Genomic DNA, 19,907 nt, shown 5'->3' on the forward strand with positions numbered 1-19,907 from the left:
TTTTCTTGGAGGGTACTTTATGAGTTCCAAGTCATTATTGAAACATTTGATGTTTAAATCGCCACATAGAATAATATCTAGGTTTTCACTAGAGGCCCTATCTTCATCTATGCGGTCAGTGTCCACTTGGATGACATTTTTAGCCATTGGAGTTAGAGGGTTCCAATAGAGGTTGCAGATTAGAAGAAACCATGGCTGTTGTAGGACTTGTTCTGACCTTTCTAATAGGATAAACTGCGCTCGGGGGGATGGGTTGGTGGCACTGATCACCCGCAATCCACTGAACCTTTTAATGGCTGTTATCATCCTTGATGTTGGACACCTGGCTTCCCCTTTCTGGGCAGGATTTATGTAGATTTCAAACCCTTCCAGAATCAGAGCCTCGCTCAGCCACGTTTTCTGTAAACACAGGACGTCATAGTCTTCAAATCTCCCATCACTTTCACCAAATAGGTGTATGTGTCCCCTAGTGTTCCAGGATCCTAAAACAATTTCTTCACATAGGGGGGTATTTATTCTTACTATACACTGGCCTTGATCTTAGCTCATTGGTGGTACAGAGGGTACTTGGAGGGGGTGGTGTGAGACAGGTTGGAGGCCTCACTAAAGTTGAATCAGTATAAATGTGTTGTGTGCGCGCCACCTTGCTTTGGGGGAAAGGAACTCCCTGAGTTGAGAGTGACCGCCTAATAAATCATGACACACTTTTTCGGTGTATCAGCAAAGTCCATCGGGGTCCCAGACCGTTCTCTTGTGGTGAGTGGGATTTGTCTACCAATGGTAGAGGGGGGATTTCCTTGTATATACTTTTCTCTTCTGTTGGGGTCCCAGGCCTTTTTTCTAGTGGTCAGTGGACTCATCCCTGCCACTGGTAAGAGAACAATTTTCTCAGATGCACTCTTCTCTTCTGTTGGGGTGCCAGACCCTTCTCTGGTGGTCAGTGGACTTATCCCTGCCACTGGTACAGGGAAGATTTCCTTGGATGCACTTTACTCTTCTGTTGGGGTCCCAGATGCTTCACTGGTGGTCAGTGGGCTTATCCCTGTCACTGGTACGAGGAGGATTTAATTGGGTGCACTCTTCCCTTCTGCTGCTCTCCCAGACCATTGATGGCCCTCTGATAGGCCTTACATTTGCCCCCGCCTCAAGCAGAGACCTCTCTCCTCCCCCCATGTTCCTACCAGTCCACCCAAGCTCCCTGTTACCTTCTGGGAATTGCTCACATGGCATCGGTCTCTCCAGGGACTGGGGTCGGTCTCCTTCCCGCTTTCTGCAACTGTCTGCTTCGTTACTACTTCTGCGGCGGCTTAGCATGGTGTGACTCCTTGCAGTCTTGGCGCTGTTCGGGGGCCGCACGATCCACCTCCTCCTGGAGGTCATGCCACTGCCTCGCCTGCTTCACGCTGGGCTTGTCCTGCTGACGCAGGACCCTTCACGGCCTCCCTCAGCTAACAAGCAGAGTCCTCTCTTCAGGTCGAGTGCAGACTCACACTTTACATAATCTTTTTTAATCTCACCTAAAATGCTGACTTAATAAAACCTACATTTTAAAATGACCTCTCTGATGCTTTAGTTTTGAACCTGTTAGAAGTTGGTAATATATGTAATCTCATTTTGAAATGTAAACCATCTAGGGCTCCCGGCCCTGATAACTAAGCTCTCATAACCCTAAAAAAGGACTGAGTTCTCGGGCCTAAAATCTTGTACAACCAGTTTGACAAAATCATACACACTGCTGTTTTGCCACTCTCTTGGCATTTATCCTACATCATCCCTATTTTAAAAAAAGGGGATCAGTCTAATCTGGGTAACTATTGACCAACTGCCTTATTGGACGCAGCAAGTGAATTCTTTGCATCAGTGATTTTGCAGGAACTTCAAATGTGGGTGGCAAAATTAAAATCCTGAGTGTTTTCCAAACAGATTTTCACAAGAAGGTAGGAACATCGTTAGATGGCACATGTGCGTGCCTCAGTCCAGAATGGATCAAATGGGGACAGTGGACTTGTTATGTGCATTTGACAGAGTCAACAGAGATAGATTATGGCTTAAGCGTTTAGCCTGGGGTGTTCCAACTCCCCTGGTTAACCTAATTCTTCCTTATACATTCTGATACGAATATGAAGATTTGATTAACAAGGGATGGGAGTCTCTGTAGAGCTATTAGAAGTTTTGTTGGGATCAGTTCAGAAGTAAATCATGGTATGAGAATCTTCATAATGCCTTGCTTACTAACTCCTCAATTTCTTTAAACATTTATAGACAGTCTATGTTATTGTTGCTGGACAGAATTGGCCTGGAAATGACTGAATTAATTCATAATCCCTTACATGTAAAGAAAACACGTTTTGAACTTGATAGGTGTGAGACAGTTCTTAATTACCATTACAAAGAATATTGCAATTTTCCAAGAAAGAAAGCATCACTGTGTAGATATATTTTGATAGCAGAGTAGTTGGCTCTAGGTATGGAAATTACCTTGCTAGGCTCTGTATTATTGGTTGAAAAAGCAGGTTGCCAAGATCACAGGTGACTAGTTTGAGGTTTGGCCAAGCACCTCATTTGTTGAGTAGGAGAAAGTGGGGTTCGTTCCTGGCTATCTTGCTTTGTGGGTTTACAAGAATAGTTCTTACACGTTGTTTGAATGCGATATGATTCACTTTTATTGTTGCAAGTGATTGGTTAATATTGTCATATGCATATAATACATTGGGGGGTTCTTGGTCCCCTTGTCAGCCGACACGTGTTTCGACCCGAGGGTCTTTTTCAAGGCTGATTCATTATTCAAAACCATGTTTGTGAAAAACCGTAACAATGGTTGTGACATACATCATAAGTATACAAGTAAGGTGAGTGGTGTTGGGTGATAGTGACGTTTGAGAAAAAACATATTAATTTGTCATAGCATCAATTCAAATCAATTGGAGCCAAGGTGGCAGCAAATAGGAAGGAAGAGGGGGGAGGAAGGAGAGACAAGGTAAGTCAAAGGAACTGGGGGATCCTGTAAGGAGTTAGTATGCAAAGATGACCAGAAATTTTAACGAGAATGTGAACTCCTGAGGAATCGTTTTAAGAATAGAGGTTACCCTAATAAATGTTTGAATAAAGCTTTTGAGATGACTAAGAACTTACGACAGGAGGAGACATTGATTTCTAAGAATAGTTCTGAGGAAAAACAGATGAAATTGATGTTCATAACTCAATTTACTAAAGACCATGAACTAATCAGAAAGTCACTACAAAAACATTGGTACTTATTACAATTGGATGAACACTTATGTAAATTAATTGATGATAGACCAACACTGATTTTTTAAAAAGCTAGTACTCTCAAAACAATCATCTGTTCTTCATTGTTACCGGACCTACTTAATGAGAAACAAACTACTTGGCTCACTGAAATTGAACCTGGTTTTAGGAAATGTGGGTTTTGCACGATGTGTACATTTGCGGGTGATAAAACCAAAAAACTTGAAGGGCAGAATGGCAAAGTATTTATGATTAAACACATGATTAACTGTAGAACAAAGTATGTAGTTTAGTCCATCAACTGTACTTGTAAACAATTGTATATAGGCAGCACCAAGAGAGAACTTAGGATGAGAATAGAAGAGCATTTGGCTAAAATTGGAAGTCAGGATCTGTCTCTGCCACTAGCTATGCATTGGCAAAAGAATCATCAGATGGATGATAAGACAAACATTCCATTTTTTGGATTACAACACATCATAATGAATAAAAGAGGTGGAGACAGAGTACAAGCCTTACGGCAAGCAGAAGCGAGATTAATTTGCAAAAGAGAGGGAAACCGTTGTTAATCCTGTAAAGTCTGTCAGACATGTCTCCAATATGAGTAATGAGGGGGACACCAAACAGATTGTGAATAATGACGCCTTCTATGAATCCCTAATAAAAACACTCAAGGAAAAACACTCTAAAGACCTGTCTAATATGCTGGCAGGACAATCATTGGGTACAAATGATTTTGGAAGCTACGAGGATTATTGTGCTGATCGGGGTGAGGGGAGGTCTGGAATGATTAATCCTAGTGTCCAACAAAAGGGTATCAAACAGCCACTGGATTGCCCGATGCTTGACCTAAAAGAACCCATAAGGCCGGAGCTACCATGGCTTGTTCTGACAACACTTTTTAATGATCCCTCTATGCCCTCACTAAATAGGCCATTTATACTATCATTATTAGGTCAAATTCCTGAACTTATCCTGATCACTTCTGCCGACATTGACATACATAGACAACGTCTCGATTACGTTTGTCTAGTTATTCCATCACCTTTGGTTAGAAATCTTCTCCTGAAAGAGGCAGAACAGCTTCAACGAAGAGGCTATGACATCTTTGAATATGTATATACTCAACCATTGGTAAAACAGTCGTTCTTAACCAATAGTGGTCAAGCGAAGGGATTGTACCATAATAACGTGGTGGGGGGATCTGTGCCTGTAACTGAGAAGTCGGATACACAAGACTGGAGGTGGCTTGCCCTGACCCTACGCAAATCTTTTGATACTCTTAAAAAACTGGCAAAGCCCCTTTAGTAACCAGAAAAACAATCTCGAAAATACTAAGCTGGAATTCACGAGGATCTTCGCATCTGCTACACAATTCCAGCCTTATGAACGATCTAGCCCGATATGAGTTTGTCTGCATTCAAGAAACCTGGTCTAGGGCTCACCTTTGCTGGGAGGGTTTCACGGTCTCGTCACTAACCGCAAAAGGGGGCAGGCGCGGTAGACCCAAAGGAGGTCTTATAACGGCAGTGAAAAATGTCATTGACCCTAGAATCACTGGGCTTTTTCGGACCACTTTTCAGTGGTGGCCTATATTAAAGTTTAATGCGGTGGATACTGCATTTCTGTTAGTGAATATATATTGGAACCAGGCAGACTACTCTGATAATCAATTAAGGTTGGAACTATGGAATTTGGGCTCATTACTTGAAACCTGGTTGGTTGTTAATCCTGGGGGACACATTGTGATTGTTGGCGACCTAAATGCTGATATTCCCGCTGATTCTCCTCTTGGTGACCTGTATACTGGTAACTATGAGACCGTATTACCTGTAGTTGACAATCCCAAGGGTCGAGGCAGAATTTGGTCGCATTTTATTGAGATCTGGGGATTGGTAGTTGTGGCTAATTCTCTTCCTACGTGGAAAGCGCAATGTTACAAATCCACTATTGATTATATTATTTGCTCGGTGGGTGTGTTCAACTGTACTGGAAGGCTAGACATCATTGATACTAATCTCAGTGACCACTGCATGCTCTCTCTTGAATTGGTCACGGTGGGTCACTCAAAATCAAAAATGATGTATAATCATCCCTTGGAAATTAATCATGCGGGGAATAGAATTAAATGGACTGAGAAAAAAAACTGTTCATTTACTGCCACCATGATTAGAGATTATGAGACCTTTTCTGGTAATCAATGGGTCGATACATACTCGGCTGTTAAATTTACAGACTATATTACCAGATCTCTTAGAAAAATGGAGGATTCCTCTGGCAAGAAGAATATAGGCAATACATTTACGACCCATTATTTTGAAGTGTCAAATGAGGAAAGAGATCAGACAGGCTTGGAAAGTGGGGTATAATATTACTGATACTGTGGCTATGGTAAAGAAAATAAAGCAAAAATATAAAAATTGGTCCATCCAACATCGCATGGTTAAATATCAGAGGGATGGTGAAATTATGTTAAATTCCCTACGAGGACATAACTCCAGCAATTTCTGGAACTTAATTAACAACCTTGAGAAACCTCAGAAAGAGTTACTTCTCAATCCTATTAACGAATCTACTTGGCTGGGACATTTTGCCGATATTTATCACACTAAAAATCATGATGTAAAAGATGTTCTGAATTGTGGATCCCAATGGCTCTTGAAATTTAGTACGTGGGACATTGTTGATTTAATACCTAAATCTAAAAATTCGGGTGGGCTTGGGCCGAACAACCTTTCCAATAAAATTTTCAAATGTGAACCTCTGATATGGGCAAAAATACTTTTTAGTTTGTTCAATAATATACTACTGACCAGAGTTCTTCCTCTGTCATGGAGGGTTTCTATTATCATCCCAATTTTTAAGAAGGGTTCCCGACAATGTCCCCTAAGCTATAGGCCAATTGCCATTTCGGATCCAGAATCCAAATTGTTTGCTTCAGTTGTATTGAAGGAAATTCACAAGTGGATGCTTGAAGAAAAAATTCTCGACATTAGACAAATCGGCTTTAGAAAAAATATGGGAACCGAATGTGGAGGGATGATACTTAGCTGCCTGCGAGCGGAAGCAATGAAGAAGGATGCTTTACCTGTCTTTGTTGCGTCCATGGACTTAAGCTCCGCTTTTGATTTGGTGGACAGGACAACTCTCTGGCAGAGACTGAGAACATTAAATATGCCTCCAATTCTGTTTGATATAGTCAGGGCTATACACTCAGATACAGAAATAAGGGTAAGATTGGATGCTGAGGGTACTCTTTCTGATGTACTGACCGTCCACAACGGTCTCCGTCAGGGCTGTAGGTTGGCACCCACAATATTCAACCTTTACGTGAGTGGTGCGAATACCGCCCTGTCAAATAAAGGCCTCGTAGCTCCCAAAAAACAGACCATCCGTTTAGCATGGTTAGCTTATGCTGATGACTTCCTCCTTATCGATAACACAAAGATCGGCCTCCAAAGATTGCTTAAAGCCTTTGAAGAATTTATTTCTTCTCTACTGCTGAAGATTAAATCGGCTAAAACTGTGATAGTTTGTTTGGGCAACAGAAATAAGAAGCTGGACTCGCTTACCTGGTCATGTGGTAGTTCCCGTTTTAGAGCCCAGCCTGTGTTTAAATATTTAGGTTTTGTTATATCAGGGTCCAACTTAAGATCAGTATTTAGAACTCAACTTAGATTCAAGGCGGACATTGCAATCCGTCAAATGAGAGTCATCGATTCCAGATATGGCAGATGCACAATGAGTCCTCTGAGAGAATTCTACACGAAAAAGGTCATCCCTAGATTAATCTATGGGGCGGAATTACAGTCTCTAAAATACGAGGGGGATTGGCTGTCCACGGAGAGTTACATTTGGAAATCGGTTTTGTATTTTCTACCTAAATCAATCCCTTTTGAGTTAATTCTGTATGAATTTGGTCTAAACTCTTTATTGGCTTACGTAACCTGTAAAAGACTAAAGCTGTGGAGGAAATGTATGTCTAGTGAAATGAATACACTCTACTGTTGTGTAGGTCAGAACATTGGTAACCCTTTTATACAAGAGCTGAATGATGAAACTTTAAAGACTCTGAAATCTCTAGGTATGTCAGTAACCTCTCTTAAGAATAAACCCACACGGGTGAAGGAAAGTGTGATGGGGTTTGACTGGTTACATACAAAATATAAAATCCTGGACTCTAAACTCTATCATCAAGTATGTGCATTGAATAAATGGTTGCCAGTCATGGAACAGTATTTAGTCAAATATCCCAGTAAACGGATAAGAAATGATTTTATGCGTTTTAGATTTAATGTCATTGCTAGAAACCAGATCAATTCCATTAGATCGATTGTGAAAGGGTCTTGGAATTGGTGTAGATTCTGCTGTGTAGAGGGGGCGGTTGAGAATCTACAACATATTTTGCTGGTGTGTCCGGTACTCAAGGCCGAAAGACTTCTATACTTCAGTCAATATGTATCGAATACTGCTAATGTGGATAGGGATTTCATCTGGTATAGAATGCTCCATTGTAGCAAAGGCAATTTAAACATTAGGGTTGCAACGTTCTTGAGAAATGTTTGTGATCTCTTTTAAAGGGTATTGACTGTATCTAATGGGAGAGAATGTTAATCCTATTTGGTGACCTCTGTCTTTTGCTGTTTTTTTTCCTTGTTTATTTGTACTTGCTCTTTGTACTTGATTTTGCATTTCTTCTTATGTGATTGGTACTTATTTTATGTCTAGGTTGTGTAAATACGTTTGAGAAAGTGTGTTCTTTTAAATATTTTGTAAGGTTTATATAAACCATAACAAATAAAAAATAAAAAAAATAAAAAATGTGTTTTTTCAATACAACTGTACTTGGTTTGAATTTGGACACAGAAATGGCATCTTTTTTTATAAAATCATAGGAAACAATGGTTTTGATATTACGTTAGCAGAAGCAAGATTAATTTGTCTTCCAAATCAATCTGTATTTTTGTTGAAATTGGAAATGGAAATGGTATTGTTCTTATGGAATGTCATCCGCATTACACTCTTTAGGTTTCTTGATAAGACATATGACTCTGTACTATAATGATATGCACAGCCAAAGAATAATGGAGTGTGTATACCTTTAACAATTTAAGAGTGTAGCTTGACTGCCATGACAACCTATGCGATCTCTTAACTGAACAGAACTACTTGACAGTATGCTTCTATTAATTTATTAGCTTTATATTACACATCCGGAAGAATCCGTAGGTTGTAAGAGCTTTACCTAATCATTTTAGCTCTGTGCTACAAACTCGTGAATTTGCCTGCCAGTTGCCTAGCAACACTGTGCAATGGCGGATTTGGCTGCACGTCACCTTGGGAACAACTAAACAAATTGTTCCAAGATGACGCCCGCTCTCTTAGCAACTGGACCAAGTCAACGTGTATGACTGAAATCTCACAGAGTAAGTGCTCCTGCATACGCGTATGCTGTAAAAGTTTACCTGTATACAGATTACAATTTAGGGAATTTGAATGCTACATCTTTAAACCTATGTTAGTAATTGATTACTAGAACCGAGCGCATAAAACACGTTATATCGCACAATGGAGCATCAAAGAGCAAGTGCGCCTGTATGCGCGCGCATGGTGTAACCTTGGTTACAGTCAAACCAGAACTTATATTAATTGAACGCAACACTTAATTTTAAATTTGTATGGTAGCACAAGATTACTAAAACCGAACGTAGAAAATACGATAGACAGCACATCTAACTAGCCTAATCTAAGATTTGTATTGTTTGTACGAATTTATATAATTAGTGCCATTTGAGGGTTATGGTACCTCCTTAGTGCTTTCAATACGATAAAATAACACAAAGGGCCTCATTACGACCCTGGCGGAACGGGTTAACCGGCGCCGTAAAAGGTTGCGGTGCCGTTCAACCCGTTCCGCCACATTACGAGGTCCCCTCGCGGGACACGTTAAGCACGCCTGGGAAAACCAGGCGTGCATACCGGGTCCTGCGAGGGGAAGAGGGAGCAAACAACGGGCCATCTCGTAATGGCCCGTTGTTTACTCCCTCTCCCATTCCCATTCAGCCCTACGGGGGCTGAAATGGGAATGGGGATGAACGGTGTCCGTGTCCTCGAGTGAGGAATTACTGGGCCATCCGAAGTCGGAATGGTCCGGTAAGTCCTCATTCCGAGGACACGGACACGGATGCGGTTTTGCCGGCAGCCATGCCGCAAATTGCGGCATGGCTACCGGCATAACTTGTAATGAGGGCCAAAGTGTGGATTATACTATTTGACTAATGGGTTCTTCCGTAATTATTTTGATATTAGATAATATGTAGTTGGGATTTGGCCCATTACATACAACTTGTTTAAGAGGAAGTAATGACCACCCGTGTGGGTAAGTCATTAAGATCTGGAGCTACATAACTAATTAGTCAATTTTGGTTTTACGTGACCATGACTAATGTCAATTATTTTTCTTGTTTCTGTATGTTTGTTTGTCCATCCTCGTTTTCTCTCACCCTTCCCTACATCTTGGAACTCATCATTGGTTTAAACACTTGTATTTTGCATTGCTTTGCTGTGGATTAAGATGCACCCATACCAATGCCTAAATTTGTTTTCTTCATTTGGTGTCTTTCTTTTATCCATGATGGTTTGGGCTATTTAGGAATATGGATTATTGTCAATTGCAACTGTATGATTTAATACATGATTATTTATTTGTTCATTGTTTATGCATATCTGTCATTGGACATATGGGTCACCCACCAACTCGAGTAATTACACCTAGCCCTGATTTGAGAAAGGCCGGTGAGGGCCGAAACACATGTAATCAAGAGGGCAAACCTGGAGATTTGTAAATAAAAAATAAGCTTTCAATTTAATGGGCTTTCGTGCAATCCTTGGCAAAGTTGTTCAATGTTCCAACACAAAACATAGGCTATTGATGTAATGGCAGTAGGCAATCACACTTTATATCCACTTTAGAGACCCACAGTATTACACAAGCATATTCTTTGAAGCCATATGCCATCTAATGCATAAACTCTTGTATGGCACCAGCACTACACATCTGCAGCTTCGGATGCAAACAAATGCCAACCGGACTAGAGAACTGAGCAATTGAATGTTAGAATTTTGAACCTGTATTTGACACTTTTCTTTTTTGTACCTGCAGATTTTCTTTTTCTCTAAACATTGTACATTCTGTTGACTTTTTGTTTTGTCTTGTGGCCTACTGGGATGCAGGATTTACATGTGACTTATGCTTATCTTACTTAGTATGTTATTATGCTTATTTTTATTTTGATGTTATTTCATGTGATTTTATTTTCTACCTCTATCTTTCTTTGGTATGGTATACTGACCCTTGATTTTTGACTATTCAAACTGCAACACCTACCACCACCTTGTTGATGCTTTATGACATTGCTGATGTATTGCTGTCAGTATGTATGCTCATTTACATATACATAATTTCTCAAGGCTGAGTGACCTACATGGTGATATATGATACCTTTATCTGTACCGGGCACATTATTCTGTTTATTTTTCCTTTTAATATTTCCTTTTGGTATCTTCGGATAGATTTGTTACGTTTTGATAAAACCACTGATGATATAAATGGCATACATTATGATGATCAGATTATTGATTTATACCCTGATGAAGGACTATGTTAAAGTCCAAAATGCATTGGCATTCGGTGCATCTGCAGGAATAAGCAACTGAATAAAATTAGTTTTTTGCAAAAAAACGAAATTGAGAATTTAATCGAAGAACTTATTACTAGTACCAAACATGAAGAGAGAATTTAGAAAATGTTCAGCAAAAACAATTGGTGGACTGCGGCCCTCACTGACGGCTAGATAGCATTGGTACTTTTTTTCTCAGATTTAGGGAAAACCACTAGGTACAGAGACATTTTGCCCTGCTGATAGACCACGTGTACTAAATGCATTGGCAAAATCAGAAGAGAGGTGTCTGTTCTCTCTGATTCAGAAAACATGGATTAAGGAAGATTCACAACCGGGGAAGGGCCATCAGCCAATCAGGTGGCTGGAACTGATGCTACCCACAGTAACCACTCGGCACCTTCCTCACCCCACCATCTTTGCGCCTTCCGAATACGCCTCAGTTTGCTGGAGATGTAAATGGTAATTCCACTTTATGTGCTACTACTTCCAGAATTCTAATGCCGGCATGAAGACCCAAAATGTCATGTAACACGACTAGCTTCATATGTGTAGTTTCTGCATTACATGCCCATGTAATGGTAGCCACCATTTCCCTGCAGCTGTTTCTATGCATTAGGCTATGGGACATTTTACCACATTTTATGCAGCATTGATTTTTAGAGGGAGCAGGGTTAGGAAGAAGAGAAAAGGGATTTACAGGTATAGTTCAAGGGTCAGAAAAGGGGAAGGTCGGAGGGGCTTGCCCCCATAAATATGCCACAAAAAAGCGCAGAGAAACTTCACAGGTCCCATGCACCATCATTACAGAAAAAGAGAGCCCTTCCGCGATCTTTAGTAGCGGTCAAAGTCTTAAACTTTTGATATGTTGTGCATGAAAAAACTGGTCTATACAATCTTTTATAATTTTGCCAAATTTGTAGAAAATTCACTTCCCTGAACTCATGAAAATGTTGTTAGCGATGTATGCGAAGAAGCATATTGGGACAGAGTTCCATGGCTTAGGTATAACGTTTCTAGAACAAAGCAGGATGGTTTAAATGTGGATTTTGTAACCCAATGTGAGTGCCAGAGATGGGAACATCACACCTTGAAAAGTTTCTTTTGCGTTAATATATGTGGCTCTAAAGAAACAAATGAACTTGGGAGATGTGGATCGCTCGCTTCAGTAATATTAACTAGATCCATAGGCTTACAGAGTCCTTAGAAATGGTGTAAATTTTAAATAGTGATTTTGTTTGTATAATATGATTGTTTGAAAAAGTATGTTTTTAAAACAAATCCAGAATGATGGCACGATGGTGCCAATTGTGGCTGAGGTTAGTAAGTGACAAATACAATTATGCATAGATTATGCATAGACATGAGATGTTATTACCAATATCTATATTCGCAGAGGAGCAAACTATCAGTGTTCAAACAGAAAATACACAAATATCAAAGAAATTGTGGCTGAGATAGTTACTAACCTCAGCCACAATTGGCACCATCGTGCCATCATTCTGGATTTGTTTTTTCTAAATTGTCTTTCTTAAACGTTTTTTATATATTCGAAAGGTGGTAATGTCTTGTGGAAAGCATATACCACACTATGCATTGAATTTAATTGTTGATTAAAATGTGTTTTTAACACCTGTATTCTGGCACGACAAATCTTTTTGGCAACACATATGTACTGTGGGTAAATGAAATAGATAACTTGCCCAAACTGATTTAGTTTCTATCTGACTAGCCTATAAGGTGGACTAAGAGAGAGGTAATTGAGAAATGTTCTTTCTGTTTACACCATATGAATAGTCCCTTTTCTTGCTCAATCCCCCTTAAACAAAAAACCCTGGGACTTACCCATTTATTTTTCCAGTTGTTGAAAGAGCCATGTTTTGAGAGATTTGCAAAATTGGTGAATTGTGGGGGCATTCCAAGCCGACACCGGAATCGAGTTCCAGTGGTTGAGTGCATGACAAGAGAAGGATAGATTGCGGGTCTTATTTTTGCGGACGGGTTGTGTGTGATTGAAGCAGGTTTGTCAATTTGCAGCGCAAGAAGCGTGTGCCACCAGACATGTGGAGTTTAGCCAACAGCTACACTGGTGTGCTACTTGTGACTGCTTTGTGAATAATACATGCAGTCTTGAACAGTATCCTGGCTTGGAGTGGAAGCCAATGTAGTTTGCGTAGGATGATCTAAACTTAAGGGCATGCCTCAACACTGGATGGGCCTGGGGAAACACATACAAGGAAAGAAAGGAGTCCCTCCAGGAGTTAATTTTAAATAGAAATAAATTCACATAAATTAATTTCAGTGTTGCAAGATCGACATTTTCTCTTCTGGTGCCTGACTGATACAAATGAAATTGTTACGTAAATTATTTGTATGTTTTTGTTGTCCATAGGAATGTGTTCAGCAACTGTTGCTGTAGTATACATGCTTGTCTTTTTATAAAAATGAAAAAGTAAAGAAATCACATTTTGCAATAATAAACGCAAGGCAAAAAGCAATGAGTTGCCTTGTTTATTCAATGAATGTTGCCATTTATCCTGTCCGTGATTTTCTTCTGACAGTATTGAGTACTATTTACCCAGCATATTGTAATTACAAGCACTAATGAATTTATGTGAATTTAGTTCTGTTTAAAATTATCTCTTGAAGGGACTCCTTTCTATACTTGTTTGTGTAGGATGGGTATAATTCAGTCAAATTTCCGTGCTCCTGTAGTAAGATGTGCTGTAGCATGGTGGATTGCTTTTCAGAGTGGCAAGTGAGCAACTGGGTGCCCTGTACGAGGGCATTTCCCCCGTCGATGTGCGAGACCACAAGGCCCTGCACTACGGTCCGGAAGTCCTGAGATGCAATGAGGGGTTTGCTTTTTTTCGAAGGATAGAGATTCTGAGCCAGTCCATTTGGGCCTTCTTGACTATGTGTTTCTGGAAAGACAGGTTGCTGTCAATGGAGAAGCGTAACAATTTAGTTGAGTGTGAGAGCTGTGGATCAAATCCTTCTCGGTGCATATCATTGAGCCATTGTTGGACACATCATTTATTAGCAGGTGGACCGATGAGGGTACATTCTGTCTTGGAGGGGTTTAGTTTAGTAGGTAGGCAGTCAACATCCTGGATTGGATGATGGCTTAGTAATCACAGAGACAAATGATGTCCTGTGCACTATTTACTCTGATGTACATCTGAGTATCATTTGCGTATTGGTGGGTGGCTATATTGGGATCTTTGAGGAGAGTGCACAAAGGTTCCATGTAAAGGTTTAAAGGATTGGTCAGAGGATTGGGCCTTGGGGGACTCTGCAGGATACCTGAGGTCTGTAAGAATGCAACAAGTTCATTTGAATAGCCTGGTATCTGCCTGAGAGTTAGGAGGTAACCAAATTCAGGGCAGTGCATGAGAATCCCATCCTGTCAACAAGGAGGGAGAGAAGGATGCAGTGGCCGACGGTGTTGAATGCAGCCAAGAGGGCAAGGTGGATGAGAAGTCATGAGTCACCCTTATCTATGATGTGTAGGGCATCATCCTCCACCTGGATGGTGGCTGTCTTAATGCTATACTTGGGGCAGAACCCTGACTTATAGTCATTTAGGAGGTGGAGTTGTTCGATTTCAGTGAGTAGTTGGTTAGGAACTACTTTTTACAAGATTTTTCCAATAAAGGTTTATAATGGGCCGGTAGTTGGCTAGGTTGTCTGGATCTGTGGTTGTTTTTTTCAACAGAGATCATATGAGACCAGTTTTGAGGGCATCCAGGAATGATCCTTCTGTGAGGAAGGCATTGATGCCAAAGAGTGCATTGAGCACCAGGCCTGGCAATTGTTTAATGATGGATGCTGGAATGTTATTGTCAGAGGTTTGAGTGAGGCATTTATTTTTAGGAGATCCGGGGGAAAGAGAAGAGAGCTTTCAGTCCAGAGTGGCAACGTGTATGCCAGGATGCAGGGGATTCTAATTCTCTGAAAGGTTGATTCAATGGGCTCTCTGATTTTGGCTATTTTTTCAATGAAAAATTAGTTGATTCCATCGCATTTTTCCTGAGTTGCTGGTACCTTGATTTCGGGTGAAGGTTTTGTACAATGCTTTACTACTTCAAAGAGGGATTTGCAACTGTTGGAGGCTGCCCCAATGCTGGTGTAGTACTAAGCAGCTTTGGCCTTGGTTATCAGAATACTATGGTTTTCGTAGAGAGATTCAAGGTTGGCGAGGTCCCCTGAGTTATGGTTTTTGCACCACCATTTCTCTAGAGCTCTGATAGAGCGTTTGTTGGAGGCTAGCTCGGGGTGTACCATGGGGCAGATGCTTTGGTCTTTGTGTGGCTGGATTTTAGGTGGGCATGAATTGCTGAATAATTCCAGAAGCCCTGAGGCATTCCCTGTGGTGGGGAAGTCTGCTTCCAGCTCATTGACAGGGAATGTTTTGAATGATCGACGTTGAGTGAGAAGACTTTTAGCCTGACCTTTTTGAGCCATGGTTGAGTGGGTGCCTGATCATGGGATGGCGGCATGGTCGACCCAGTCAAGTGGGATAGAGTCTGTACAGGTGAGGCGGGGGATGGTGTGAAGACTAAGTCTAAGGTGTTGCCTTTGCTGTGCATGGGGAAGAGCACAATTTGGTTAAGGTCCACAGAAGCGGTCAGTGCAAAAAGCATGCTTCGCATGTGGTTGTCAGCCCGTGAATCGGGGACGTTAAAATCACAGAGAAAGTCATGTGCTAATTTGGCAGAGGGGAGTAAGTTGGAGATGTCTACAATGAAAGTGTCACTCCTGTGAGGTGGTCTGTAGATGAGGTGTAAGGTGATGGATTCCTTGTGTGATAGAGGGAACAGGCAGGCGAGCGATTCAAATGAGCTTGTTCTGGGTGATAGAATGATGGAGCACGGCCAATCTCTCCTGTGGATGCTTGCCAATCTGCCTCCTGCCTTTCCAGGCCAGTCAGCATGTTGGATGCAGCAGCCTTGGGGTAGAAGAATGTTGAAAATATATGGGGTGCATGGGGTAAACCATATTTCAGTGATGAACAGGGCATCAAGGTGGTTGTACGGGATGAGGTCAGCGATCTCTGCCGTCAGCGATCTCTACCATGTGAGCGATTTTTGTATAAGTATTGACCACCATGAGAGGGCGTGTGCATGTGGTCTATGGGTGTTGTATGGGGCCATGAGCAATATTGATAAGGTTCTCTTGGGTAGCTTGTCGGGGCTGCCCAGGGCACTTGGCCATTCAAACCCTAGTGAGAGTGGGGATGGGCTGTATAGGAAGGAGACACATTGTGATGTCTTTTGGTGAGTAACAGTAATAGTGATTATTTTTTGGTGAGATACAGTTTAGTGGACCAGGCCCTTGGCCTTATCAGGGCTCAACAGGCAAAAACATGTGAGGTCCTTGTCTTCGCCCATCCTTTACTGAAGACGCCGGCGATGAGGATGCTTAAGAGGATGCTTAAGGAGGACTGATTAAATAGGTGGTGGGCGGAGCAACTGAGTGGCAGGGCTTGGTCACTTGACCAGCAGCCTACTCAACGCTCTCTGCCAGATTTGGCCTAGAGTCAATACGTATAGGCTTGACAAGAGCGAAAACTGGAGGTGGGTGGAGCTACTGAGTGGCAGGACCGGGTCACGTGGCCAGCAACCTACTCAATGCTGTCTGCCTGCAGCTGGCCTAGAGTTCTTAAATAGAGGCTTGGAAGGTGCGAAAACTGGAGATGGACAGAGCAATTGAATTACAGGGCCTGATCATGTGATCAGCAGCCTACTCACTGCTGTCTCATATGTCAAGATACATTTTTTATACAAATTAACAAATATTACAGGACAAGCAAAACACACAAACCCAGAGGGGGAGAGCGACAAATACAAATATGCACTCATACAAGCAGAAAATGCACTCATACAAGCATACATTTGAGCAAACACATGCAGGGTGATGGTTTAGATTCTGCCCTGCAGAAGCACAAGGATAAGAAGAGGCTAAATTGCCTACAATGCCCTCAGACTGATACAAACAAAGAACTAACACGACCATAAAGGTAAAACAGTCACAGTTAAGAGATATTCCTCCTTCACCTTTTGTGGTATCTTGGGCCGAAGGAAGGCTATACTCGTAAGAGGAGTGTGAATGTGATTTAGCAACCCAAACAGCAAAGCATAACAGTCCAAAATAAAGAGAATTTCCAATCCAGGTTCTATAAAAATAGATATACTTCAATAAAAACACACATGTGCAAAATAACTAAATAGAAAAACACTACAATCCACGCATGAGGAAAGACCAGAGAGCAATCAAAGATAGCACGATGCAGCACTCTGAGTAATGAATCAGACGTGCAAAAGTAAAACCACAATCTTCTTTAAAAAAAGGATCTGTTTCTTGGATGAAAAAGGGGATGAATTACCTAACCAGTCTCTAGGGTCCAAAACTGGGGACAGTTGATAGTCAACAGTACCTTCTTGGGGTTCTTGGTGGTTCAACAGCGTTGAACCAGGATAGTTGGTGCTGTTCCAGCAGTTTGTATTTTTTTAGACTGTGTCGATGGTGATGTCCAGATAAGGAGCAGGGGTTAAGCCCGGCAGAGCTGAAGATTGTTGTGGTTGAAAGAGGTGAGGATCGGGAGCGCCACCAGTGTCAATTTGGCAGTGAAGCGGCAGATTACTGGATGCCTAGTTCAAGTCGAACAGATAGAATTTGGGTTGAAAAGTTAACGGTTCGAAGGGTCCTCCAGGGTCTGGTCGACTGCTGATTAATACCTGCAGCAAAGATGCTGGCTGTTCAAAGAAGCAATTCAAAGACCCCGGGTGCAACAATGAGCTTCAGGTTCGAGCTAGGTCAACTACGCTCTGGTTCAAAGTTGCATTTAAATGATTTGGGAGTGGTAGGAAAGATTTCTCATTTTGCATATTTCCCTCCATAGTTCCTATGGACTCCCAATCTTTTTTCTCTGTTTTTGAACCTAGTCTGATTTATTGATGGGAAGTTAAGCCCTCAGATCGACTTCCCTTGCCTTTTGCGCATTTGCTATGCAGAAACTGATCAGTCCTTCAGACTTTCAGTACGAGGAAACTATGTTTCAGTTTTGCATTTGGTGGCTTTTTTTAAATTGCAGACAGCTTCTTACAATGTAGTACAATAGGGATATTTTTGTATTACCCTAGCTTTTTACACCTGCCATTTTTAGTTACTTTTATATTTGAATAAAGATACGCTGGTGGCAGCAGATACATTTTACCTTTTTTGCATTCTTTTTAGTGTGCACATTCATGTTTACCACGCATGGCTACTTAACATGGCTATTGCCCTAAAAGGGCCATGTCACACGATTTTTACATGTTCTCTGGCCATATTGTAATGTGGCCTCCTTCCTGCCTTGCTGAATAAGGAAATCTCTTATAAGGGTGTGTACTTGCCTCGGAAAGCTGCTGCTTTTGCAGGCTAATGATGCCTTTTTGAGTTTGTGGACATGTTCAGTCCCTTTTCATGTGCATGGTACCAGACAGTGTAGGTATGGGGCATGAATGAAACCAGTAGTTGTAACTTCTGGTTGTTTCAATTGTTTGAATGGTGCAGATCCTTGCCTTTGGTTGGCTTGGACTTAACCCCAGTTTAGACTCCTACAGCCAATTCTTCAGATCAGCAATTTATCCAAAAATCCCTTGTAGAAAATCCCTTGTAGAAGCACAGCCAACTGAAGATGCAAAGAAGACCGCCCTGCAGGCCTACCTTATCTCTGAAGACCATGAGTGGTGCTTTAGCTCTTGGACTAGTGGGACCAACTAGTCTTGAAATGTTCTTGAGGATCCAGCTGTTCGGAGCCTTCGCAAGTGTCCCTGGGTTGACCAATGTACTGACCAGCTCTCTTGTGGGCTACCTCACCAGAACCATCATCCTTCTGTGATTACACCCAGAACTTTGGTAGTTGCCAGCTTGTGGTACAAGTTGCCTGTGCTCTGAATTTCTGCATCCCAGCATAGGGTTCTTGACCTGGAAGAGCTTTTGTGACCGCAGTTGGAAGGACACCTGTCATCGCCTCTTTGCAGAGACTGTCGCTGGAACTCACCTTCCCCAGTCCTGTGAAATGTCCTGAGGATGCCTGCATTGGTAAATCCTGATTATCTTCATTGCTGGTGGTTGCACGTTGCCTTTGGAACTGACCGGAATAATCCTAGCACCTGCAGCTCTTGGGCAGCTCTCACTGGAAATAACATTAAGAAATCTAAACTGCAGCAACCCAAAGCAGACCCACCAAGTCACCTAGGAAAATCAGAGTCAGGGGGGTAAGTAAATGCAGTGGATCTGTTTCCCCCGTACTTCATGGGATAACATCATTGGGAACAAGTCCCTCTGTCTCCTAACCTTCCATTCCACTGCCTTTTGGTCTTCGAACCTGGATAGTAACTCTTGAAATACAAAACATTATTTACTTATCTTAGTATAATTGTTGAACGATATTTAATCCCTTCAGCAAGACAAGTAAACCATAATTTACCAGCAAAGACTTATGAGAAGCATTGTGGCTCCTTGGGCTTTTGAGCACAAGGCCCCATTCTTCTTTGGGATTGGACTACTATAGTGAATCGGTTCTACTATATCCTTTATTATTTTTCTTACCTCGTGTGTTGAATAAGTTATCTGAATGCATTTATTAGCCTAAGGTGAATGCATATAGGTGTATTACTGAGTATTGTGTGATAATAGCACCTGCTAGTTTATTTTTTCAGTGTGATAATTGCATTTTTATACATCCCTCTCTAAATTGAATTACTATGTATTATATTTGGTGGACTCCTTGAGGGAGCCTGACCCCACTCAAACTCTCCTGAGAATAGCCTTGATTGCTCTCTGCGTTTACCTTGATTGGGTTTTGGCTAACCACTCAGAGTTCCCTGTTCATTATAACTAGGGTGGCCTCCTAAAATCTGTCCAACAGGCCAGATTCTAGAAATTCATCTTAACAGGGAGCAGCAGTCACCTTGATCTAGATGGAGAGCA

This window comes from Ambystoma mexicanum, chromosome 4q (genome assembly GCF_040938575.1).
Source record: "Ambystoma mexicanum isolate Mex_15411 chromosome 4q, UKY_AmexF1_1, whole genome shotgun sequence".
Classification (NCBI taxonomy): Eukaryota; Metazoa; Chordata; class Amphibia; order Caudata; family Ambystomatidae; genus Ambystoma; species Ambystoma mexicanum.